This window comes from Geotrypetes seraphini, chromosome 5, assembly GCF_902459505.1.
Source record: "Geotrypetes seraphini chromosome 5, aGeoSer1.1, whole genome shotgun sequence".
Lineage (NCBI taxonomy): Eukaryota > Metazoa > Chordata > Amphibia > Gymnophiona > Dermophiidae > Geotrypetes > Geotrypetes seraphini.
This window is the reverse complement of record NC_047088.1, coordinates 151151473-151178954: the sequence shown is the minus strand read 5'-3', so window position 1 is coordinate 151178954 and position 27482 is coordinate 151151473. Positions and strand designations below refer to the sequence as shown.

Here is a 27482-nt window from a genome sequence, read left to right as displayed (position 1 = left end):
GCTGTTGCCGCGTGGCTATGTATAACAGGCCCTAAATGTCATTAGAGCAATTCTGTAACGTGATATGTGCATATATGTTTAAAATAATGCCAATATAATGCTGAAGCATTATTCTTTTTTTATTTAAACTTTTATAACTTGATTACATAATAACCACAAGAAAAATAGAGAACTCAAAGAAAATCATCTCCAATAAAGGATATAAAGAATATTAACCTATTCCAGTCCACATCAAGGGATATACATCAGAGAAAACATTACGTACTTAAATCTCTGCATAATAATAAAACTGTTCCAGGCACAATAAATGAAATAGAACTCTGTATTCCTGCTTACATTAAACTAAGGAAATGTCATCTCTACATGTGAGAAGGATCCAAAAACACATAATAATTTCTACTATGGTTTACTGGACATTTACAGGGAAATTTAAGGGGAAAAAGTAGCTCGCAAAGATAAAACTTGAGGTTTCATCTGTAAGAACAATTTACAGCTCATGGTGGGTTACCCATAAAAAGGAACAATTGTCTTTTCAAAACTAGCATCTTTTGATCCTCACTATGAAAATTTACTAACAAAGTAACATTCTTATTTATAGCATCTTGAGATGATTCTATAAAATTAGAGACATCCAGATTATCATGAGTAGTAATAGGATCATAATATTCTCCCTTGTTAACTTCCCAAGCACCCCTAGGCCAATAATACAAATTACTAACCATTAAGGAATCATAAGATAGCTGCAAAACATCTTTGGCACACATCTTAAATAACTTAACTAGAGCTAAGTAATGAGTCTTTGGACAATTCAGCAGCCATAAGTTTTGAGCTTTCATCACATTTTCCATGGTTTACAGTTGTAATTGGGTCACCAAGCTATCTTTATTAATTGTAGCAATTGTAGAATGGAAAGACAGAACTTATGAATCAAACTTTTTCAAATGACGTTTCATTTTAATAAGTCTGTTTTCTTGTTCTGCAATCTTAGCTGCAGATTCATTAGTAAAACTGCTTAGGAGCTTCAAATTATAATGTAAAGAATTATTGATCCTAGTGACAATTGACCAAAGATCTTTTAAAATAATATCATTAAACGTTATCTGAGAAGAAATGTTGTCAGTTGAAGGCAATGAGCACATTACTGGAATATGCAATTTAATCGAAGGCTTAACAGTATCTTGCACTTTAAAGTCTGGATTAACAGAACATGACTCTGAAGAGGTTTTAACTCCCAGAGTCATATCTCCCTCTGAAATGGGTAGACTTGTCATTTCCTGTAAAAGAGCATGTTGAATGGGTGAGGTATGATCATCTGAGGAAAGGGAAGTTTTTGAAGAAAGTGCACTACTTACAGCGCCCAACAATTCTAAGGCTGATGTTGGCTTCACATGCTGGTATATTGGTTCGTTCTTTATCAGGGTACTCTTATTTTTTTCCAGTCTTCTGCTTCCCCATATGAAAACAAAGAGGAACAGGGATTCACGCTTCTCACTCCTCAGTTGCTACAAAGAGACAGGACCTGCCCCTTTGGGCACACCTGTTTGGGCCTGTGGCCACATTCCAGTAGTAGCAGTTTGATGTAGGTTGAGGCCGGACCTCCTGCTGATGTCACCAGGGAATAGCTAACCACAGAGTGCCTGCACAAAGGTCAGTTGCCTCTAATGTCTCCCACCAGGTCCACAGTGGTGGCCAACCATGGAGTGCCTGTATGCAGATGAGATGCCTCAGATGGCTATGTGGTGTGGCTCCATCTCTGGGCTGTATAGCAACTCAGCCGGGCTGTATAGCACTGTTCCATCATGGAATGTAACACACAGCTTTTTGGTGGTGCTGCATGGTTCCATCATGGATGTAAAGAGAGGCTCTTCTTGTCTGTGTTGCAAATCTCCTCTTGTCTGCACTACATCACGCCATCGTAGGATGTAGAGCATTCTCCTCTAGTCTGCACAGCACAGTTCCATCACTGGATGTAGATTGTGTCTCTTCTGGTCTATGTAGCATAACTCCATCTCTGAGAGCATAACTCAACCTGTCTACAGCATGGCTCCCATCTCAGGCTGTAGAGCGCAACTCCAGCTGTCTGTGCAGCACGGCTCCATCTTGGGCTGTATAATGCAACTCCAGCTGTCTGTGCAGCACGGCTCCATCTTGGGCTATAGAGCACAACTCCACCTGACTGCAACACGGCTTCATCTCAGGATGTAGAATGCTAGTGACTTGAGCTGCACTTTGGCCTCAGAAGTAGGGCCTCAAATTAGTGTGCAGGACTGATTTGTTACTGTTCAGGCATATGGTCCTTTGTGGAGATTGGCTGCCATGAGGATACATGCCATCTTTGGGGACGGTTTACTGTGTCTCCCTTAGAACCCCTGCTCTGAATCGCTAGGTCCAGTCTCCCTCTGTCCACTGAGGGTTGGAGTGGGTCAGTCATTCATGATTTACTCCCTCTGCCTCAGTGGTGGTTTATTATCTCTGCTGGGGTTTTGGGGACAGCATTTTTCTTATCCTCTGGTTAGGCTATCCCTTGGTTTCTAAGGTTTCCAAACTCTGGGTGCCGGCTATCTCAGTATCATCGTTTGTTGCTTTCTCCATATTTCGTGTGCTAACACATACTTATAAGGACTGACTTGCTCTGCTACATCACATGCATCTCTGAATTCATCTACTGTTGATGACAAGAAAGGAGAAATTATGTCTTACCTGTTATTTTTCTTTTCTTTAGTCTCAGCAGATGAATCCAGGGTCCTACCCTTAATGCTCTGTTCCTGTTTTCTTCTAAAGATCTGGAACCGTAAGGCTGCTTTTGAGTTGACTTCTAGTTGGATTCATTTCTCAGGGCTGTGAGGAGGAGATTCTTTGCCTCAGAGTGTTCCAGGATTATCCTTCTGTTTTGTTATAAGAAACATTGCCTATCCAGAGTGCATTCTATCCTATATGACAGAATGCACTCTGTTCTATCTCCGCTTGCTGGTGGATGGACATAACCCACACATTTATGGATTCATCTGCTGTGAATAAAGGAAAGAAATTTTTTTTTTTTTTTTTTTGAGTTCAAAGGTTTTTTATTAAGTTTCCAAAAACACAATACAAAGGAAAACAAACAGAAATATAATTACAAAGTACACGGTCCAGGTACACAGGACAAATAACATTGAAGTCATGAGTCAAGTAAGCAGCTATGAAAAGCATGCAAAAATATTGCAGATTACATCAATAATAGTACAGTACAAGCAGGTCATCATTGCGCAAGAAATATATAGACATAATAAAGTGAACCAATTCAAATTTATACATTCGAACAGTAATGGTGTATAGGAGACCAAACAGATTTATATTTGCCAATGGCATTTCTTTTTTCAGCTAACACCTGTTCATATTTACCATGAAGGTACACAGTGTTCCACCAAGCATGATATTCAACAGTATCTAGATTTTTCCAACAAAAGAGAACATTTTGAATTGCTAAAGACATCATAACGGTCAGAAGGTGACCTTTGTGTTTATCTATAGGTAAGGTCAGGCCATGAGACATTAAAATCAGAATTCTGATAGTTATTGGTTCAGAAATATCTAAAATAGTACATATAGTATCCCATACCTTATTCCAGTAAATACCAAGGTGTTTACAGTTGAATAACAAATGCTCCAAGGAGCCATCCACACTGTCACAAGACCAACATTTAGGTGAAGAGGAGGGGTCTATTCTGTGAGATAACGTGGGAGTCCAGACAGCACGATGCAGCAGGAAGAAAATGGACTGTAGCACCGAAGCGGATCTGATGGATTTATGTATGGTGAGCATACAGTGTTCCAATCTATGGCGTCAGAAGGTAAGTTCAACACATGCTGCCATTTTAATTCAGAGGACAGAGGAACTTTAGCAGGGGTCGATTGGATCATCTTATACCAGAAGGAGGCTTTACAGGTGAGTACTGGAGACTTGTCTAAATACGTACTTAAGCTCGGTTTCTTGACCAGAGTCTGCAGATCCGGGATAGCAGCACGTAAGCAATGAGTAAGCTGGATCCAAGCGTAGAACTGATTTTTGGGGAGACCCCAAGTTGCAGACAGATCATGAAAAGACATCCATCCCTCGGCATTCGTCAAGTCCTTAACCGTCTCAATGCCCTTCAGTTGCCAAAGGGGCCAAAGGAAAGATTTGGACTGAATCAGAAACCTCTGATTGTTCCAAATTGGTAGTAAAGTAGATTGTTCCCAACTATGAGACATGGTGGAATCAAGGACCTGAAGTGCAGATTTATATGACAGGAGAATGCAATCATCTTTATCCAGGCGAGATAGAGTATAGCCAGGAAGGAATTTCATGGGGGTCACGCCATATAAGAAATTTTCCATGTCAATCCATCCTGGCCTATCCAAAGGAAAGAAAATTATCAGGTAAGACATAATTTCCCCATCTGTTAGGTACTTGTGACTTGGACTGGCTACTATTGGAGAGAGGAAACAGAATGTTAGATGTGATGGATCTTGGTCTGATTCAGAAAGACTTTTATTAGGTTTTCAGCTACAGTAATAATCCAGCAGAGAAATGAAGTTCATGGTACAGGAGGGGTTGTTTTCCTCAGAAAGCAGAGGGAAAGAAGGAGCCTATTGGAAGGCAGGGTCAGTTCCCAGAGGCAAAGGAGTTTCCCTGGGAGGAAGCCCCAACTCACAGCCTTCCCAAAGGAAAAATGATTTGTCCCCTAGGATCTGTGAGAGGCAAGAGAGACCTGCAGCAGGTAGATCCCAATAAGTTGCAGTATGCTGTTTTTCATAGGGAAAGGTAATGTTGTCCCAGATAGCTAGCTGGAGGGTGGACCCACTGCTTCACCTGGAGTTTGGTGAGACAGAGATGGGGCAGAAGCTGTACAGCTGGCTGATTGTGAATTAAGTGCTATGCTTAGAAAGCTTGTTAACTGTCTGCTTTAAGAAAGACATGTATGGTTGGAAGTTAGAAGCCTGATTAAAGAAGGGAAGGCTACACCTGGGAAGACAAGGGGGTCTCAGTGTGTATGGTTTCTGGGCTGTTGAAAGCAACTGGGGAAGGTAGCTTGTTAACTGTTTGTTTTGGGAGGGACAGGTGTTGCTGGAATTTGGAAGCCTGATCAAGGGGAAAGGTTACGCCAGGGGTGTCCAACCTGCAGCCCAAGGGCCGCATGTGGCCCTGTGAAGTATTTTGTGCGGCCCTGGTCGAGGGCGATGCAGTGTTTTCCTCTGCTGCCCCCGGGTGTTTATCGTCTTGCTGGCTCCCTCCTCTGTCTTGCTGCAGCGTTTGCGCATTTGTGCGGCCCCAGAAAATGTTTTTTCGGCCAATGCGGCCCAGGGAAGCCAAAAGGTTGGACACCCCTGGGTTACACCTAGGAGAGAAAGATGATCCTAGTGTTTTTAGTTCCCAGGCTGCTTGAATAAACTGGGGGAAGTGGGAACCCCATGAGGATAGAAGGAGGATATATACTTATTGCCAAGCTGCCAACATAAGTGATATACCCTATGTTAAAAGAAGTAACAGGTTACTCCAGTTTGATTTGGTGAATAAAGTTTAATTGCTTGAAAAGAAGTGTAGACTCTCAGATGTGTCTGGAAAGGTGCACAGAAAGCATTGGTGGGTTCATCCCCACTGCAGGCAACCTGGCAGAGGCGCTACATTATTACATCACATTAGTGATTTCTATTCCGCCTTTACCACATTGACCATTAATAAAAAGTAGCACATGAGCCCTTACCATCACACTGCACTAATGAGTTAGTGTGTGGCAGTGCTGATACACTGATTAGCACAAAAACGCTCCCTTTCCATTCCCCAGACATGCCTTCTTGACCAAAAAAATATTTTTCAGTGCACAACTTACCACAGGATGCCTCAGCTCCACCTGCAGGTAAGACCTTTTAAGCTGCAACAAGCATGAGTGAGTGATTAGTAAAAAGACCTCAACTTGACATATTGTAAAGGCACAACATTACTGCTTTTCAGGAAACATTTTAAACACTTAAGCTTTGGAAAGTAAGGCCTTGGATGATTTCTTTTTTCTTCTACCATACAAATTTGTTTTCTTGATCACTACATTCCTTTGCTCATTATAGAACAGAATATCTTCATGATGAGCGGGAGAAGCTAGAGTTGATGTTAAGATCCTCCACTGCCTTGCGGATATCCTCCAAGCTGTCTTGCAGTGAAATACCTCGTCATGACTAATTTACTGTCCACAAATTTTGGTCACGAAGAGGTATTTCACTGCAAGACAGCTTGGAGGATATCCACAAGGCAATTAGCTGCTGTTTTAGCCTTTTGCAGAGATGAAACAGTTTTGGGTTTTTGTTAATTCAAAATAATATTTCTTAGATAAAATAATTACAGAATATGGAATTCACATTACACTGACAATAGGAAACAATAAAGATATGTATGAATATCATAGATATTCCATCTAGCCCTCATCAAGGGAGAAAAACATATCTATCTCATCTACTTATAACGTAACATAACAAAATTTCTTATATACCACAGCTACCTTGCGATTCTGTGTGGTTAACAAAAATTAAAATACAAGTATAAACACAATTAATTAAAATATACACTTTTTATTCTCATTTATCCAGTCCAGCCTTATGGAATTGCTCTAATTGCAAAGTATCAACAAAAATATAATCCTTACTTTGGTAGCTATTTACATGGAAATTTTAGAAAAAAGATTGCACCTACAACCAACACCCTAGGTTTCAAAGCTTAAAAAAAAAAAAAAGCCTTTTTGCATGGCCCTGGAAACATAACATCAGGAAATGTTATCACTATTGTCCCACCAATAAAATCATATATATATTTTTTTTTTTAAATAAAGCTTCATAATCAGGGACTATCGCATCACTAACACATGTAACTAAAAGAATGGATCTAGTCTGGATCATCTCTTGAGAATCTTCAAAAAAAGCAGTTAAATTAATATCAGGAGAAACCAGTTTATCTACCCCTTGTTCAGTAGAAGCCTTTTTCTTAGAAGGGAGGTAAAAGTAATTAGAAAATGAAAATGTTGCAGCATTATCTAAACCTAAAACTTCTTTGAGGTATTTTTTCAATAAAGTTTCAGGAGAAAGCAAAAGAATCATTGAAAAATTAACAAACAAGAGACAGTTTATAAAAATACAACCCAAAAAACATCTAGTTTGACAGTAAACAAAGATGCAATTGTGGGGTTAATGAAATTACTCCAGAAAGTCTTTAATGAACCTTTGAAGGGGAAGAAAATCAAAGCAGTGTTTTAAGCCACAGCTGAACCATCCCTTACAGGATTAACTTTCATTTTCTTTTTTAAAGACAAACATCACTATGCAACTTATTTTTCCATTGGTTTAAAACTGACAGCTTCCCCTAACATAATCATTTGAAATTTGGCTGTAACAGAAACCTCACAAAGGGAAAGTAAACAAAATAATTTGGCAGAATATGCCCGGAGTGTTTTCAAAATTGAGCATTTGATGACAACTCTAAATATTATAAAAGGAATAATGCCACGTTACCATAGCAACTAGAATCCAAGTATTTTATTGAAGAATACACCAAATTCTTTCCTTTATTGCAGTTTCCATTAGCGATGGCTCAGTGATGGAAACATTGACCTTTTGCTGCAGCTTTGGATGTTGGCAATCTCCTGAGTGATTTGGGTTTTTTTTTTCCTCAGTGACTAACTCCTAATCAGAGAGGTACAACCCTTTCTGTATACAGAGTATTTAGGTACAGGTTTATATTCTGAATTATTGATTTGAATAAGAACAATTTAAGGATATGTATTAACACATTAGCATTTAATTTTCAAAAAGGAGACACTGATAAAATGAGGAAAATGATTAACAGCGGGATCTGGATAGCCCCTACTGTCTTCACCCCAATCACCCCATCCCCTTATCCTAGACCAAATAACTGAAACCACACACCATCTTGGAATATAGCCGCAGCTCAATTTATTAATAAAATATCAACAAATTTATTTGTATAAATTAACATCTTTAACACAGTAACTTCATATAACAAAATCTGCCAGCTCCTCCCGAGCTACCCGGTGTAACCATCAATAAATGGCCCCCAACCCCGCCATAAACAGCAAGAGTCTGAGGGGTGGCATGACCTCATGCCCCTTTAACCAGGTCAATATCCCCCAAGACACGGCTCCCCGCCGTCCCTCCGCTCATCGCCGGATGAGCCCCAGCACCCAGTAGCTCGGGAGATCCGCCTACCCGAGCCACTAAGGCCACTGAAAGAGGGTGGGTGGGCGGGAAAAAAGCCGCCCTGGAGGACCAGAAAAACCCTCAGTCCTCCAGGGTCCCGGCTTTTAAGACCTCCTCCGCAGCCACCCCCACTTCCCCATCCAATCGCGCATCGTTTTTCCTCGCGCGCTCCTAGCAACCCACTAAACCTTGCTCTCTCTCCTCCCCCTAACCCCCCCTCCCCCGACTCGAAGGCGACACGGGGCTCCCAGCCCCGTGTTATCATTCGCCCTTCGAGACGGGCTCTCGGGCTACTCTTAACAGCGGAATCTGGATAGCCCCTACTGTCTTCACCCCAACCACCCCATCCCCTTATCCTAGACCAAATAACTGAAACCACACACCATCTTGGAATATAGCCGCAGCTCAATTTATTAATAAAATATCAACAAATTTATTTGTATAAATTAACATCTTTAACACAGTAACTTCATATAACAAAATCTGCCAGCTCCTCCCGAGCTACCCGGTGTAACCATCAATAAATGGCCCCCAACCCCGCCATAAACAGCAAGAGTCTGAGGGGTGGCATGACCTCATGCCCCTTTAACCAGGTCAATATCCCCCAAGACACGGCTCCCCGCCGTCCCTCCGCTCATCGCCGGATGAGCCCCAGCACCCAGTAGCTCGGGAGATCCGCCACAGGACTGTATTCATACAGGCCCCCCCCCCCCCGCTCAGGGAGCTGCGACTTTCACCGTGTGGCCAGCACTCTTTCACAGCCCGATGCAAAGTCATCTAGCAGGAGATCCCAACCTACTGCAGACAAATGAACCCCGTCACTATGAAATAACCCAGCACACGAAACATCCACCCAGTCGTGCAACAACTGTAATCCACCCTGACCCATAACCCATTTCCCAACCTGTCGATTAAGCTTCGCCAACCCACGAGTCCAGCCACGTGACGCCAAACAACGAGGGCGCGGTACAATATCCGACCAAACTAACAACACACCAGGGAACCAATCTAAAACAACCCTTAAATCATCCTTAATAATGTTAATCAAATCCTTCCCTGAACAGGAATCAACATCATTTCCCCCTAAATGAATAAGCAAAATGTCAGGATGACAAGGTCGAGATCGCAGACGTTCCATCAACAGCAGCAGCTGACTCCATCGCATCCCACATTGGCCCCACCAGGAAACACGGAGGCCCTGAGAACCCAGCCCGAGATGGCGACCGCCAGGGCGAATCAACGCACGCTCAGCCGCCCAGTGAACGAAAGAGTGACCAACGATCCACAAGGAGTAACGACTGCCACTGGAATCTGCAATAAAACAACAATAACTATTCACAAACAGTACAATGATCATGCCATCACCCCCACCAGTCACCGAGCTCCCCTCCTACCGGTCGACAGCGACCCCGAACCCCTCCGACGAATATAACCCCTAAAAGCATCTGAAACCCAACGCCCTAAACGCTGGATACCCTCCCCCGACATGCCTGCAATGCTTGCACTCGTAGCCGCTCCAATTCGAAAGGAATGAGTCCCTTAGGAAGTCGGGTTCTCACCACAGCACCTCAAAGCCAAACGCAAAACCGCCTGAAATTGATAGCGCGTAAGAGGAGAGCCATTTGCATGGACAAACAAAACGGCGCCACCTTCCGGCCGCACCGCAAGATAAGAACGCAAGCAAGTAATGGGACACGAACGACAGCCTGATACTGCATGTAAAACCACCCAATGTCCAACCGCACACTGATCCGTCTTAGAACTGACAATGCGAAGCCGCACGGTCGTTCCCTGAAAGCTGACATGTGATACCAAAAGCCCGCGAAGACCTAATCGTGACAAGGGACGCACCAACAACTCACTAACCCGCAGGGCACCAAAAAAGGATGTGGCAAAAGCAGCCCTAAACAATCTGTCCTCATAGGGCGAACAGGTAACAACCGTCAAAGCGTCAAGCAACCTCAGAAGAAGCTCGTGGGTGATAGGTAAACGGGAATCAGGGAGAGTAGGGTGAACGCGATTCATAGCTCGGAGCATATGCTGAACCAGAAATCCAGACACCGGGCAAGCCCACCCTAAAGCCCTACAAAAGAAGGAAAATCCCGCTAAACGTGCCCGGACAACTCCACGAGACACCTGAGCTCGAAAGGACGACAACACAAAATCAGCCAACAAGGATTCGGCCACGTCCCCCGGGCACCAGCCCCGAGCAGCCAAAAAAGCCGCCACCGTTCGAAACCCCATATTATAATGCGACCATGTGGAAGCAGCAACTGACAAGCGGAGCATCTCCCAGATTCCTTCCTGACCAGGTTCCATAAATGAGCTGGCATCGGCAAACCCTCCGCTCGAGCTTCTGGCGCCAACCGACGAAACTGCAAAAAATTAAAACGAGACAAGGCATCAGCAATACCATTTTGGAAACCCGGAACATGACGCGCTCGCATATACAAATTTAAACGCAAGCAGCGCAGCACTAACTCCCGCATCAAAGAATTCACCGCCAAACAACGCGCAGCCTGTCTATTCACTACCTCCACCACTCCTAAGTTGTCGCACCAGAACACAACCTGCCGATTGCGGAAAACGTCTGCCCACAATTCACACGCCACCACGAGAGGGAACAATTCCAATAAGGTAATGTTTTTCGTAATACCAGCAGCTGCCCACTCATCGGGCCATCGCTCAGCACACCAAGCGCCACCGCAGAATAACCCAAAACCTACCCCACCTGCTGCATCAGAATACAGCTCCAAATCCATACTGGTAACCTCAGGCATCTGCATCGGAAGCGTCCCATTAAAATCACGCAGAAAAAGGGCCCACATACGGAGATCCGAACGCACCCCTCCCGAAAGCCGCAGAAAATGCCTACGATCCCGCACGCCTGAAGTAGCTGCAGCCAAATGACGAGAAAAAGGCCGGCCCATAGGCAACACACGACATGCAAAGTTAAGGGAACCCAACAAGGATTGAACCACCTGCAATGTCGATTTAGGGGTCGATAGCACTTGCTCGATACGCGCGAGCAATTGCTGTACCTTCTCTGCAGGAAGCCGAGTAACCATAGCCTCTGCATCCAATTCAATCCCTAAAAACACTAGGGAAGAAACCGGTCCTTCAGACTTATCTAAAGCTAAAGGAACGCCGAAAGTCATTGCCATCTCCTCGAAAGTCCTTTTTAAACGCTCACAATCAGTACTCAAACCTGCTCCAACAAACAAAAAATCATCCAAGTAATGGACAACCGAAGATAAACCCATCTGCTGTACCAAAACCCAATGCAGAAAAGTGCTGAACTTTTCAAAGTACGCACAAGAGATCGAGCAACCCATCGGCAAACAGCGATCGTAAAAATAAGAACCCTCAAAACGAAAACCTAATAAAGGAAAAGACTGTGGATGAATAGGCAACAACTGGAAAGCCGATTCAATATCCACATTTGCCAAAAGAGCTCCACGCCTGGCCGCAACTATGTGCCTTAATGCACTATCCAAGGATGCATAACGAACCGAACAAAGATCACGCAGAATGCCATCATTAACCGAACTCCCTAAGGGTCGAGACAAATTGTGGATGAGACGAAACTGACCCGACACCTTCTTAGGAATGACCGCCAACGGAGATATAAGCATCCGCGAAAAAGGAGGCTCTCGAAATGGCCCAGCAACGCGACCCAAGCGCAATTCCGCTAACAATTTATCCCGAACGACATCTCGTAACTGTGAAACAGAAGAAGCATTTTGAACTTTCCCTCCGACCATGGACCCTTGAAAAGGAATAACAAAACCAGACGTAAAACCTGATTCTAAAAAGACCGCCGTCTCCCTAGGACGATACCTCCCAAGCCAAGGGAGCATGGCTGTAACCCGTATGGGCGTCGGCAACGACTGCCTACCATTACTTCCCAACCGGTCCAGCTGGGAGACCACTCCGCTTAGGACACTTAAGGGCCGAATGGGACTGACTACAGACGGAACAGGCATGCCGAAACTTACAGTCAGAAAAGGGGCAGGTGGACTTGTTAAATTTCCAACACACGTCGGAACTCGGCGTCGCCCCTCCCCCGCCGCTCCCGCGAAAGGGCCACCCACCGCCAACAGAACCCACGCCCGCCCTACCCAGTGGACCCGCCAGAGGTTTGGAAGACATATGAGTAAGCCACAGGTTCACGTCCTGTGTGCCCCAGGACATAAACTTGTTTTCCTCCATTTTGTCCCGAAACGCCTCATCATAATTCAGCCAAGCCCACCCTCCAAACCGCTGATAAGCATCAAGTACGGTGTCCGCATAAGTCAACAATAATCCATACTCCTGCGGGTTAGCGTGCCCCCAAACGCTAGCCAGTCTCAAGAAGGCCCTCATCCAATTAATAATAGACCGCGCAACCGGAAAAGATTTGACCTCTTTACGATCCCGTTTAGATTTTTTATGACCCCGCCTCTGAGCCCTGCCTTCCATAAGGCGAAATATATCCAGACAAGACCGTCTGCGAATTTTCCGACGCAACACCCTAGGCACCTTCTCCCACAGCTCGGTAAGAGCCACTAACGCAGGCGCGCCCCGCACTCCTCCTGCAGAAACACTACCCTCACCGCCCGCTGAAGCCTCAGACCTGCCCGCCCGACCGGCGGAGGATAACGACGAAGCCGACGAATCGGATGAAGAAGACCCCGACGACGAGGACGACGATTCCCGGCGCTGACGCTTACGCTTTCCCTTCCTACCGCGTGACTTCCCACCAAGAGCAACCTGCACAGGCGCCACATTACCTTGAGTAGAAGACGAGCCAAGCTCTCCACTTCGAACTGCTGAGACGCCACTGGCAGCAGTCCCTGCCGCTGAAACAGGACCAGAAGTCGAAGCCGAGACGCCGTGAACAGCAACCCCAGGTAAAGTGGATGAGAGTAGAGTAGGACCTGTAGCGCCACCGCCAGCAGCCACGACTCCCCCGAGCGCCGGACTGCGCTCCGAACCGGAACCTCCAGGCCGCTCCGCCACTCCGACTCCGCCGACATCCGACGCTCCCACTTCTCGACCTCCAGGGAAAAAGGAAGGCACCTGTGGAGACCAAGTAAAAAGAGAGGCAGGACCAGGCAAAACTCCTCCCGTCATACCCAAAGGAACTCCCCAACCAGATCCATAAGTGCCCGCGGGCTACCGGACCAGGACTCCCTCCCCAGTGAGAAGCAGAAGGACCCACTCCACTAACCGAAGAGCCCTGCCCCCAACCCGGGGAACCCCATCCCGGACCCCAGCCCCCCGGAAAGACCCCAGACCATGCACCAGAGGGCCCCCCTACCGGAACAGACCCGAAACCCATGCATTCCACCCCCCTACCAAAACCGACCACTCCTGGAGACCCCCCCAGTCTGCAACCCACTCAAAACCGGAGGCATCCCAGTAGCGGCCTCAACCCGTAGGTGACCTGACCCCACCTCCGCACTAGGGAGATCAGCGGGCAGAACATCCGCAGTCTCAGACCCACCCCTACTCACAATCCGCGGCAAGACAGAAACAGGACTGGTAGCAACAGGTAAAGCAACCGTTGCAGACGCCCCGCCCTCGCACGAGGTAACCGAGCTACGGCCGGCCGAAACAGCTTGAACAAAGCTGCTAGACGCACCCGACTTGCGCCCTGCCTTAACCGACGACCCAGAAACCACGGACCTGCTCCCCAGGGCCCCCCTTACTCCTGCCCCCGCAAGCGCCGACAGTGCAGCCACTTTGGAACGACGCGCCGGACGTACCACCGCTGGCTCACGACCCACCTGCTCCTCCGGCTCCTCCGAAAAAGAGTCACCCACAAGCAGCGAAATCTCGCCAACCGCCGCCTCCTCTCCCCCACAAGGCACGCCATCCGACTCCATCCCTACCGCAAACCGCCAAAAAGACTGCGAACAACTGCTCAGAAGAAAAAAGCCGCCCTGGAGGACCAGAAAAACCCTCAGTCCTCCAGGGTCCCGGCTTTTAAGACCTCCTCCGCAGCCACCCCCACTTCCCCATCCAATCGCGCATCGTTTTTCCTCGCGCGCTCCTAGCAACCCACTAAACCTTGCTCTCTCTCCTCCCCCTAATCCCCCCTCCCCCGACTCGAAGGCAACACGGGGCTCCCAGCCCCGTGTTATCATTCGCCCTTCAAGACGGGCTCTCGGACTACTCTTTATAAAACAAACAAATGTAAAGGAATAACTACAAAGGTTAAAAATTAACATCAGGTATAGATGTTATTCAAAAATACCATCCCAGAAGCCCAGTCCACATATTTATGTGTAAATAATTTTTATTAGAGCCAACAAAAGTGCAGATACCAAAGCTCAGACAGGTAAGCAGTGCTTCAACACATTATTTTAGGAATACTAACCCCCCCACCCAATCCCCTCAGTCTGGAGTCCCCAACACCATCCCAGAAAGCATAACAAGTAACAATACAGCAACCCACATAAAGGGTAAGGAGACACAGTCAACAATTCAAAATGCAGCTTCTAACCAGAGGAGTCATGGTTGTTCAGAAGGGCTCCCAAACAACTGTAAAGGGCTCTCCCCGTAAGGTAGAGAGATCAGAAACACCCCTACGTTCCCAAGACAACAAAGTTATCATCCGAGTCAACCACAGGGATATAGTGGGGGCATCAGGGTCCATCTATTTAAGAAGTATACATTGCAAGGCAGACAAGATGGACCATCGAAGAAAACCACTGGATCCCAGTTGTCTCAGATGATGGGAGGGGATGACTCCAAAAAGCAGCAGAGGTGAGGATCAGATGGTTACCCTCCAAAATGTCCCAATGTAGGTAAAAAGTGCTGTCCAAAATGCCATGATGTCAGGGCACAACCACAACATGTGTCCCAGTGTTGCCTGAGGGATACCACATTTGTCACAGGCCGCAGCAGGTCGAAATCTGGCCCTAAAGGCCCTATATGGAGACACATAAATATGAAAGATTATTTTGTATTGCATTTCCCCAAAATACATGTATTTTGGCAATAACGGCATGCAAGCCACAGCACTCATTATCAGAGCATCTGGTAACACCATGGAAAGATCCTGGGACCAAGAAAACTGGATCCTATCATAGTCAGGCAAGGGGGTCTCATCCTTCAAATGTCTGTGATGAAATTTGAGGGGAACTAACATCTGGGAACCAATGGTATAGGCCGTGGACAACAGTTCCTGTCTGCCGAACATAGATTTTCTTTATGTAAAGAATGCACATAATGCTGGATCTGTATATAGGAAAATCTGTCCACAGTAGTAAGGCCATATTCCTGACACAATTGTGCAAAAGATTTCATCGTGCCATCCTCTGTCACCAGATGAAACAAAAATTTTAACCCCCTTGCCTCCTACTGCAAAAATCGAGAGCTCTCTATGCCAGATAGAAATTAGTGGTTCCCTCAAATAGGCAGAAATAGGGACTCTCGATCACTAACACCATGAAATTTGCACACCCACTTCCAAACCCTGCGTAAGGGAAGGCCAACTACACGGAGTCGCATATCAGGCCGCGGAGGTGCAGGGACAGAATGCAAATATGCACTAAAATGCTCCCTCTGGAAGCACCCAAGCTCCAAAGAGATATTGGAAAAGTCAGCGATATCCTGAAAAAAATCATTAATATGGCTCCACAACTAATCTTAAGGTAATGTAAATTTAGTAGGCCCAAACCCCCTTTGTAAGTTGGCTTTGCCGATTGAGAATAGGTGATGTGCGCTCAGCGACCCCACCACAGAAAGTGCTGAATTAAACGTATAAATTTGGTTTCGTCTTGACACAACAAAGCGGAAGAACCTGGAAAACATAAAGCCAAGTGGGAAGAATAATCATGTTAAGGAGCGCCACCCTGCCCATGAGAGATAATGGATAAACCTGCCACAAATGCAATCAGACAGTCAGGGAGCTGATCAACAGGTCCACATTGGACACATAGGCCAGGATTCACTAACCTGTCGATCCAGGCAGGGCCGACTAATTCAGGAAACAAAAATATGCAAATGGGGGCGATCGGAGGAATGCCCCATCTGCCTGCACGTCTTGCGCATGCGCGATCAGTGCGCATGCACAGACCGCGCAGATCCGTCCCAGCCGTGACTTTTTTTTTTAAACTTTAAATTTTTGCAGCCCATGAGTTTAACCTGCTTCGTGTTAAACCCATGGGCTTGCACAGGCAGTCGGGGCAGACGTGTTCGGGGCAGGCATGTTCGGGCCCGACTCTTCTGTTTCCATGCGGCAGTGGCAGCCTCTTCCCTCCTTCCCTTCAGTGCGAGCCCATGGGTTTAAAGCGGGGCTGCACTGCGGCGTGCAGCCCCGCTTTAAACCCATGGGCTCGCACTGGAGGGAAGGTGGCAGAGCCAGGAGGAGCAGAAAGGACATGCCAGGGCTGCAGGAGGCGTTCGGGGGATCGGGGCTGACAGGGCAGAGAGCAGGGCTTCAATAGAACAGGAGAGTCGGAAGGACGTATTCAACTGCTCCCCAGCAGTCACTTCTTCCGTTGATCGGACAACCCTGTCAGATGTGAAATTTTGTGTAGTAAATCGCATCACTGTTCAATTTGCATGCGTTTCTCCTCATTTGTATGCACGGATTCGAAGCGGATCGCAGGAGAGGTAAGTGAATCAGGCCGGAGGGAAATTTGCTCATTAAGGGGTTGCAAACCGATCAGTACACGATCAGTTTGCTTAGTAAATCTAGCCCATAGAGCGTGGACAAATCAACAGTAATTAGTACTCCAAGATACTTAATAGCCTTATCAGCCCACTGCAGAGGGAAGTCCCCTTCCCATTGCTGGCGAACAGAAGGATGGGATGGCAAAGCCACTGATTTATCCAGGTTTATATGGAGGCCCAAGTGAAATCCATATTCCGCTCAGAAGACGCTGTTCTCACAAAAATTTGAGTGTTATGACTGTCAAATTTGCCAGCTACACTGTTTGCTAGTCGCGATTCAAGTTCTTTACTAATATGCATATTGGATATTGTGCTTAGTTTTACAAGTATTAGAGAGGCAGCTTATGTTTATCATCCCCCGAGGAAGACCTGGTGAGGGTTGAAACGCCCAACAAAGGAGAGAGCGTCGGGAGTTGCTATATTTTCAACGTTGATGGTGGCAGGATCCACTAGATGCTAAAGTTAAGGGCTCCATTATGAAGGTACGCTAGCATTTTTAGCACACACACCGGATTAGCGCATGCTATAGCGTGCACTAGCTGAAAAACTACTGCCTGCTCAAAAGGAGGCGGTAGCGGCTAGCGTGCGTGGCATTTTAACGCATGCTATTCCATACATTAAGGCCCCAACACGCCTTCGTAAAAGGAGCCCTAAGTGTTGTCTTTCCTTTAGAGTTTGAACTTCAATATGTTAAATTATATCTATAAGATTTCTTAGGAAGATGTATTTCATGGGTTTTATATGCTTTTTTCATATTTATTAAGTTTTAATGGAAGACAAACTTAGGGTATCAAATGAAACACAAGATTAAAACCTAAAAATTATGCAAATAATTTATCCCAATAAGGTTCATTAATAGTAATTTAAATAATCTAAATAAGGTTCATTAATAATGAAGTTTGATTGGTAATTAGATAGTTTGGTAGGAGGTGATGGACATAGATGATTACAACGAAATACAAGAAAGGAACTTGGAATGGTATACATCATAAGAGGTTCCAAAGATTGATGTCGGTATAATTGCTGATATGTCCACCACCATTTCACTTTAATACTCAATAAGGAAATTAGTGATATTATCTTTAAAGTAGATGTATTAACATATATTATAAATTAATTTATTTATATACAATTTATTAGTAGCTATAATGGCTAAAATTAGCTTAAGATTTTATCTAAATTAATTGATTGTTTACTGAATGATAATATATTTCTCTCTCCTCTTTTTTTTTGCTCTAAATCTTTTGATATACGGGGTTGATATATTCTTAAGGCTTTATTTTTTAGGATCCATAAGTATGAGCATTAAGTCGTCAGCAAACGCTAAAGTTTTGAGTTTATGTCCGGCGATAGTCAAATCACTCACCTCCGTGAAATGCCGCAGGGTACATAAGGGCTTATTCCACATATTTAAAAAGTAGAAGGAATGCCAAATAACAGCCTGTATGGTTAAAAAGTGAGACGGAGGAGGCTTTTAGAGTTAAAAGAACATCCTTTAGATAATAGGAAAAATCATAATGAATAGCAAGTCAAATGCAAAGCATTGATAAGGAAGGCAAAGAAAGACTTTGAAAAGAATATTGCATTGGAGACAAAAGCACATAATACCTTTTTGAGGTATATTAGAATTAAGCAGTGGCATAGCAAGGGGGGGGGGGCAATCCGCCCTGGGTGCAGCCTTAGGGGGGGTGCACAGCCGGCCGGTCCCTATCGTGCTTTCTCCCTCTTTACTGCCGCCCTTCTTCGTGGCACTTTCACACACACCCTTATCTTCATGGCGCTTTCACACCCCCCCCCCAGGCCCGGTCCGACAAACCTCCCTGCCCTGTGGCTGGCGATGTCTAAACTGTGTTCTTTTGGCAGCCGCAGTGTTGTAGTTGCATATGGCTGCCGTAAAGGTTGTCTCTGACGCAACCGGAAGTTGCATCAGAAACGACCTTTACGGCAGCCATATGCAACTACAACACTCCGGCTGCCTAAGAAGGCAGTATAGACATCGCCGGACACAGAGCAGGGAGGTTTGTCAGCCCGGGCTTGTTGGGGGGGGGGGGGCGGTGAAAGCGCCATGAAGGTAAGGGGCAGGGAGGGAGAAAGGGAGGAAAGGTGGGGTGGAGAGGAAAAGACGCTGAAGGGAAATGGGTAAAACAGGGGGGAGAAGGACGCTGAAAGCACATGGGGAAGACAGAGGGGGGAGAAGGATGCTGAAAGCACATGGGGAAGACAGAGGGGGAGAAGACGCTGAAGGGAAATGGGGATGACAGAGTGGGGAGAAGATGCTGAAGAGAAATAGGGAACAGAGAGTGGGGAGAAGATGCTGGAAGGGAAAAAGACAGAGATGCCAGACTATGGGGGGGGGGGGGGAGAGGAGGGAAGAAGATGGGTGCCAGACCAATTTGGAAGGGGGAAGAAAGGGAGAGGCATAGTAACAGAGCAAATGGAAGATGCAGAGAGAAGAGAGACAGGGAGAGGCACAGTAACAGAGCAAATGGAAGATGCAGAGAGAAGAGAGACAGTGGATGGAAGGAATTGAATGAGATGAGGAAAGCAGAAACCAGACAACAAAGGTAGAAAAAAATTATATTTCTTTTTCTTTTTTTTTTGCATCAGGATAAAGTAGTATATTAGTTGTGTTGATAAAAATTTATAAACAAAGCCCTGCCAGCTGAACATCTCTTTCTCTCGTTCAGCAGCCAAAACTTTGATTTATAAGGAAGGAATAAGCTAAATATTGCAGTACTGAGGCTTGTATGGATGCTGCGGGGATGGTGACGGGGCGGTGAAGGGAATGGTGGGGACGGTGAAGTGACGGGGACAGATTTTTTTCCCCGTGTCATTCTCTAGTGCTGACATCAAAAACTTCCCTCTGACTCAGCTTCCTGTTTCTGCTTTTGACTGAGCACCGCGTTGCCGATCTGAAGTTCTGTTGATGCCGGGGGTAGAAGGAGGCCCCTTGCTGATCTTAAGTGTCATCGCGGGGGTATTGCCGATCTTGTAGCCAAAATTGGAAAGGTGAGGAAGGGAGAAAGATGGGCCTGTGGTGGATTGAGAGAAGGGGGCAGATGATGGAAGTGGGGAGAAAGGGGAGAGAGAAGAGGGCAAATGATGGAAGTGGGGAGAAGGGGCAGATGATGGAAGTGGAGAGAAGGGGGGAAGGAGAAGGGGCAAATGATGGAAGTGAGGAGAGAGAAGAGGACAGATGATGGAAGTGGGGGAAAAGAGAGAGAAGGGGCAGATGATGGAAGTGGAGAGAAGGGAGAGAGAGAAGAGGTCAGATGATGGAAGTGGGGAGAAGGGAGAGCAAATGCTGAATGGAAGTGGAGAAAGAACACATACTGGATGGAAGGAGGGATAAAGAAAAAGGACATATGCTGGATGGGGGAAGAAGATAGAGTTAGTGAGATAGTGGAGGGGTGAAGGAAAGGGGTGGCATGCTGTGGGTAGACATAGTGAAAAGAGGGAAACTGAGGACCGCATAGTAAGAAAGAATTTAATTTAGACGGAGGCAGAAAATAAAGAAGGAAGACCAGAGAAGGGAAGAGAGAGAGGAGAGAGAGAGATGCCAGAGAACGGGGAAGGAGACAGAGATATCAGATCTGAGCGGAGGAAATGAAAAGAGAGAGATGCTAAAATCCACAGGGGGGAGGGAAAGAGAGATGAAAGAAGAAAGATGCCAGACCATGAGGGAACAGAGGGAAGATGATGGATGCCAGACCAAAGGGGGTGGGGTCTAGAGGAGAGATGGTAGGGGGAGACAGACAGTTTCTGGAAGGGCAGACAGTGGATGGAACGGGCAGATGCTGGACTGAAGAGACAGGGCAGACGCTAGAAGGAAAAGAGTGAAAAGAAGAGAAAAGCAGAAACCAGAGACAACAAAAGGTAGAAAAAAATCATTTTATTTCTATTTTGTCAGAATATATCAGATTTAAAATATATATCCTGCTAGAGACATAACTGGGGACTGCAAAGCCCAGGCAGTGCTTCTTTAGCTTCTAACTGGCTTAGAGGTCTCTCAGACCAGGGGGCATTTGCCCTAGTTGCACTCCCCTAACACTATTCCTGTCATGTGTGACTGCAGTATTCTGTTAGCATGATATTTCTGTGTAGCATTCTATAATAATTTGGCTTGTTCAGTTTTCTTGATAGTAGAGGGGACATATGTGAAGGGGAGGGGAGACAGGGGTTTTGTTGGTTCTTGCACTGTATATTTATATTTATAAAATGACAATTGTACAGAATGTTGTTTCTTTTTAAACTTTAATAAAATATGTTCAATATAAAATCATAACTGAGACTTGTGCGGATGGGATCAGATGGTTTGCGGGGACTGAGCTTGTGGAGACGGGGCAGTACAACAGGAAATGTGTTTTTTAAATTTCAGTCTTAGTAGTTTGCCGGTCCACAAAATAATTATTTTATTTATGCCGGTCCATGGGGGCAGATGCTGATTGAAGAGGGGTGGATGGAGAGAGAAAGGGCAGACATTGGATTGTAGTGTGGCGGGTAGAGGGGGAGCCTATGCTGGATGGAAGTGCAGATGGGAGAGATAAGGGAGCAAATGCAGGAAGGAAATGGGAGGAGAGAAAGAGGGGAGCAGACGATGGAAGTGGACAGAGAGAGAAGAAGGTACTAGATGGAAGGGGTAGAGAAAGAGGGCACATGATGGAAGGAGGGGATAAATAAAAGGAGGGCAAATATTGGGGGGAAAAGGATTGAGTTAGAGAAATACTGGAGGGGTGAGGGAAAGAGGTGGCAAGCTGTAAGTAGACAGTAAAAAAGGAAATTGATGAGAGGGAAGTAAGAATGTAATCTAGATGGATGCAGAAAATAAATTGAAAAGGAAAATGAGGGAAGAAAGGGATTGCAGAACAGAGGTGTGGGAAAGGGAAGGAGAGGAGAGAGATGCCAGACCAATGGGGGTGAAAGGAGAGATGGAAGGGGGAGGCATATAGTTTCTAGAAGGGGCATAGAAGGAGAGAAGATGCCATATAGGGGCAGAGAGATGGCAAACAGTGGATGGAAAGAAGAGAATAACAAGAAGATGAGGAAAGCAGAAACCAGAGAAGACAAAGGTAGAACAAAAATTTTCTATTTATTTATTGCTTTAGGAGACATGTGTCACTGTTTCTGTGGTGTTGCATTGTATGCAGAGTCCAGCTTCTTGCTGGTTCAATTTAACTTTTGTCTATGTATTTCTATTTTATCCCCCCTTTTACAAAACTGTGGAGCGTTTTTTAGCGCCAACCATGGTGGTAGCAGCTCTGATTCTCAGAATTCTATGAGTGTCAGATCTGTTACCACCGTGGCTAAAATCCACACTACAGTTTTGTAAAAAGGGGGAGGGGTTAGTTTCTGATGACATATTCCATACTAGGCGAAGGTGTTTTCTGTGTTCTGTGTGTTTTCTGTGTTCTTTGTGTTCGAAAGACATGGTTTTCTGTTAGGATTGACGGTGTAGGATTGATCTGTACTAGTCTGGCTTGTTTAGTTTTACAGTGGGTGTATTGCTGTTGTACTGCTCACTGCAGTATGTAAGATGCTGCCTTTTTCTAGGTATTCATGTGTGACATGTGGCTTGTTACTAAAACTCATGTTTTCATACAGATGGGGGAGTGCCAAAAAATGATGGGCCCCAGGTGTCACATATGCTAGGTACACCACTGGAATTAAGCCACTAAAAGAATCGGTTAGACCACTAGATGATCAAGGGGTAAAAGGGGGTACTGAAGAGGGCCATACTGAAGAGATTAACTAACTTCCTATGGTCTTTACTGAGAAGATATGGGAGAGAACAGTACTAGAAATGGCATTTAATGTTGATGAGTTGGAGGAACTGAAGCAAATCTCTGTAAACCTGGAAGATGTACTGGGGCAATTTGACAAACAATAGAGTAGTAAATCACCTAGACCAGATGGTATATATCCCAGAGTACTGATAGAACTAAAAATGAATTTAAAGAGCTATAATTAGTAATATGGGATCTATCTTTAAAATAAAGCATGGAACTGGAAGATTGTAAGATAGTCAATGTAATACCAGTTTTTAAAAAGGGCTCCTTAGGTGCCCTGGGAAATTATAGACCAGTGAACCTGATATCTATGCCATTCAAAATGGTAAACACTATTATAGAATTACTGAGCATAAGATAGGTATAGATTAATGGAACAAAGCCAACCTGGATTTAGCCAAAGGACATTTTGCTTCACAAATCTGCTACATTTGTTTGAAGGTTAGCCAGTTGATATTGTGTATCTGGATTTTCAGAAGGCTTTTGATAAAGTACCTCATCAATGATTAAAAAGTCATGGATAGAAGGCAGTGTCCTATTATGGATTAAGAACTGGTTACAAGATAAATGGTCAATATTCTCAGTGGAATTAGATAAATAGGGGATTGTGAAAAATTGCAAGGAGATCTTATGAGAATAGAAGACTGGACATCCAAATGGCAAATTACATTTAATATGAGCAAGTGCAAAGTGATGCATGAAGGAAAGAAGAATCCAAACTATAGCTGCATTATGCAAGGTTCGAGTCACTGCCCAGGAAAGAAATCAGAGTGGTATTTTGCTTTGGGGGGGTTTTCATCTATTTTTAAGTAACAGACTAATGATGATTTTATGCTGGAGTCTGGAGATGTAGTATCTCAGTAATGTCTCTCCCTTCTTACTTGTCTTTATTGATGGGAGTTCCTTTCAGAGTGATGTTATGCTTTTCTAGATTATTTTATTGTACTCTGCTTTGATGATTTTCTCTTAAAGTGGTTAATCAAATACAAGAAACCTGAACCTGAAACCCGAAAATCTATTTTACTTTTTTAGGATCTTGCCCAGGTACTTGTGACTTGAATTGGATACTGTCGAAAATGAGATACTGGTCTTGATGGACCATTAGTCTGCCCTAGCACAGAAATGTTTGCTTTCATGTTCTTATGAGTAGAGGAAAAGACCTTCAATGCAAGGCCCACACACCTATCCTGAGTACCCTTTCCCCCCTTTTCCAGTGAGATCCAGTGCTTGCACAGCATTCTCATTCCCAGCAGCACTGCTTTTACTCTTTGGCCCACTGGCAGCATGAGTGAAGTAAACACTCTACCTTCAGGGGCTATTGATTTCTGTCCCTGCATAGGGACGCTTATTCCTGCAGACACACACCGCAAGGCTGTCCCTGTTCCCTGTACCTATATTAATATCCGATCCAAAGAAAAAGAAATCAACTTTGTTGAAAGAATGACTCACATCTGAACTGGACATCCTGTTCCTGACAGAAACTTGGCTTCCTTCCCCAGACAACCCTCTAATCAGATAATTTTGCCCCACCAGGGTACAGAATGGTCTCCTTATGCAGGCAACTCAAGAGAGGATGACTGGCCATTATGATCAAATACTCTTTTGAATTCACAATCCTCGATTCAAAGCAAATGGGCAACCTAGAAATTCTATCATACTGAATCAACAACACACTGAAAGACCCCCTCACATATATCCTCTTCTATGTTCCTCCCAGTAAGTTGACTGAGGCACAACAAGACTTCATAGAGTTCGTACTTAGAAACTCACTCTCCTCCTCCTACTGTCTTCTACTATAAGACATTAATCTACACCTAGAACTTACTCACACCCAGACTGTCAAGGACCTCTTCAACTTTCTACAGTCCCTTGGGTATTCCATCCCCTCATTTTCCTACTCACCAGAAAGGACACCATCTAGACCTCGTTGCCACCCTGGAAGTGGACACAGTATACTCCAGTATAACTCTGCATGATGGGAATTGGTCTCCCTCACTTTGGTCAGACCACTTCATGTTCTGGTTTAACTTACTTTGGTAGGAAGTCAAACAACATTCTCCCAAGCCAATAAAAACCTATACAGCTAGGAGTCACCTATACAGCCATTGAAGCACCCTTCTTCTGGTCCAAATTCAAAGATTTTGAAGACTTCTCAGACCCACTAGACTTCTGTGCAACCTGGGACAAAGTCAGTGCTGACATCTACAACAGACTCACCCCCAAATCCCTGTGAAAAAGACGGATCCGTGAGTCAGGTTTGATGAAGAGCTCTGTGACCTAAAATGCACAGTCTGACACCTAGAGAGGAGGACATGGCACAAACATCAAAACCAGGTCAACAAGTACACACGAATTAGTACACAACGAGCATGAACAAGTACACAAATATAAACAAATGCTCAAAGAAAAGTGCAAAGCCTACTACTCCCAGCTGGTGGGTGACCAGTCCATCAGCACCAAGGAACTCTTTAGGATGGTGTCTAAACTGACCAACACCACCAAACTAGTCCTAGCCCCCCCCCCCAGGAAGAACCCCCCTCTAGTCAATGAACTTGCTGATTACTTCTTTTCAAAGACCCAGTCTCTCTGCATTATAAGGTCTTCTTTGTCATACATGAATTTCAGGTGAGGATTGAAAACATACTTCAACAAATTCCTATTAGAGTATTAAACCCTGTGCCCTATTGGCATGTCTCACATGCTCCTCAAGATGATGGAAAACGCTCTATGTACAGACTCATTCAACTCTTAAACCTGCCCCTCCCTTACCTCTCTCGTCACCTTCTTTTGGGTCTCTGTATCTGTCTTTTGGGTCTCTGTATCTGGTATTTGAAAGCTGTTCACCTACTTGAGTTCTTCTCGTATTACCATACCATAATTGTATTTTAGTCTGACTTTGTCATGATCCTATGTTATTTGTACTTGTATCCTGACCTCTCATTTATGGTCTTCTACTTAATTCCTGTTAACTGCATCGAACTTCACGGTGTATTGCAGTAAACAAATAAAATTTTATGTTATCTATAATGTTAAAAAAACATTTTTAAAAATGTTAAAATATGAAAAAGATAAGCTACACATTATCCTCAGTACATATTATTTCTGGTATATTATTTCTGATACTGGTATGTGGATGACTACAATGCATTAGTTTGGTTTCCCTCCTTTTTTTAAAATATATTTTTTATACTTGAAAGTATAAAAAATATATTTTTTAAAAAAAGAGGGAAACCAGACTAATGCATTGTAGTCATCCACATACCAGTATCTTTCAGGGTTTTAAAAAAATATTTATTTTAGGTATTTATATACCGCCTATCAAGGTTATCTAAGCGGTTTACAATTAAGTACTCAAGCATTTTTCCCATCTGTTTCAGTGGGCTCACAATCTATCTAATGTACCTGAGACAACGGAGGATTGAGTGACTTGCCCAGGGTCACAATCAGCAGTTAACCATTCCTATTAAAAATGTTTATGTTCCCCAAATCGCACCGCACCGCACCACAGAGCTCTGCACGCCCAATGAGATTGTTTCAATTCAATGTGGGCATTTTTGTTCTGCGTTTATGTTGTGATATGGGGAAATAAGTATGAGTTCATTATGTTTCATAATTATACCCCTGCAGAGATTTAAAAGGGAGCAACAGGAACATGCTAATCTAATGTCTCCTCCTTATTTTACAAAGGAAAGACAAATCTAGACTTCAGAATATCCATCTTGGCTTTAATATTCTCTTCAAGACATGTGCAAGTGCAAAATCTGATGGCATCCCTGCCTCACCCTCCTCAGACCCTCTCTGACATCCAGCATACTCCTCTCTCACTGTCCTTTGCTCCTCCCCTCCCCTCCTGGCATCCAGCATACTCCCTGAACACCTTGGCTGTTAATTGTGCTGTCCCTGGTGCTTAAATGGCATCAGGAGCAATTTCCAGTTGCTCCTGTCTTTTCGGGCTTCTGTTAAAAATGGCATCTCTGACCTAACAGCAATCTCATGGGCAGCATGCATAAGGAACAACTGTATGTTCTGCTGTGTTATGTAAAGGTTGTTGCTTTCAATAAAATATTTTAATCAGGATTGGTATTACATTGGCCACCCTTACCTGTCTGGCTCTCCTGTTGGACTATTATCTTCTATTCTTGACTCTTTACTACTTTACTGTCCTATCTAATGTTGGTATACCTTTCAATTTTCTTCCAATTTGGCTTATGTAAACCTATTGGATGGTTTCTACTGAAAAGCGGTCTATTATTAAACAAGATTAAACATAAATGTCACTATCATGGAATTTCAAACCACTTGTTTTGGGGAAAGATTGTAGATAAAATGTTCTCCTACCCTGTTGGTAGACTTATTTGATCAATTCCAGCCTGGATTTAAAGAGAAACCCAGCACCAGATAGTTTTAACAGTCCTCTTAGATGATGTCCATAGGGATCTCAAAAAAAGGATAAGGTGTGGTAGAAGTGATATTTTCATTATCTGCCACCTTCAACATGGTTTTTCATAATATGTTGTTTGACTGCCTAAGGCAGTGTCTTTCAAACTGTGTGCTACGGCACAGTTTGTTTATTTCTCACCCGCCCTTATCCAGAGTGAGTTACATATTAACATACAAAATAAAACATTTACATTTGTTGTACAAAGCACTTCAAAGACACACTATAACAAATTACATATTTGCATATCAAATCAAATTACATATACCATACATGTCGCATCAACAACGAATATCATTTAAGGCCAAAGCTGGCCAAACCCAAGGTGGTGTGCCCCAAAGAGATTCTGGGTGTGCCATGAGAGAGTCCAGAAT

The 27482-nt window shown here is 44.5% G+C and overlaps 1 protein-coding gene and 1 long non-coding RNA gene across 3 annotated transcripts in view; one reads left to right on the top strand and one right to left on the bottom strand.

Annotated features, from left to right (window-relative positions):
* Positions 1-27482, top strand: part of BMPR2 (bone morphogenetic protein receptor type 2) — a 325794-nt gene that overhangs the window by 175984 nt on the left and 122328 nt on the right. The gene's annotated exons all lie outside the window — the stretch shown is intronic.
* LOC117360988 lies at positions 169-27482 on the bottom strand. Its single transcript, XR_004539567.1, has 3 exons — positions 27377-27482; positions 5850-5891; positions 169-4372 (listed from the first exon to the last, which is right to left on the bottom strand). It is a non-coding gene; the product is annotated as an uncharacterized LOC117360988 (long non-coding RNA).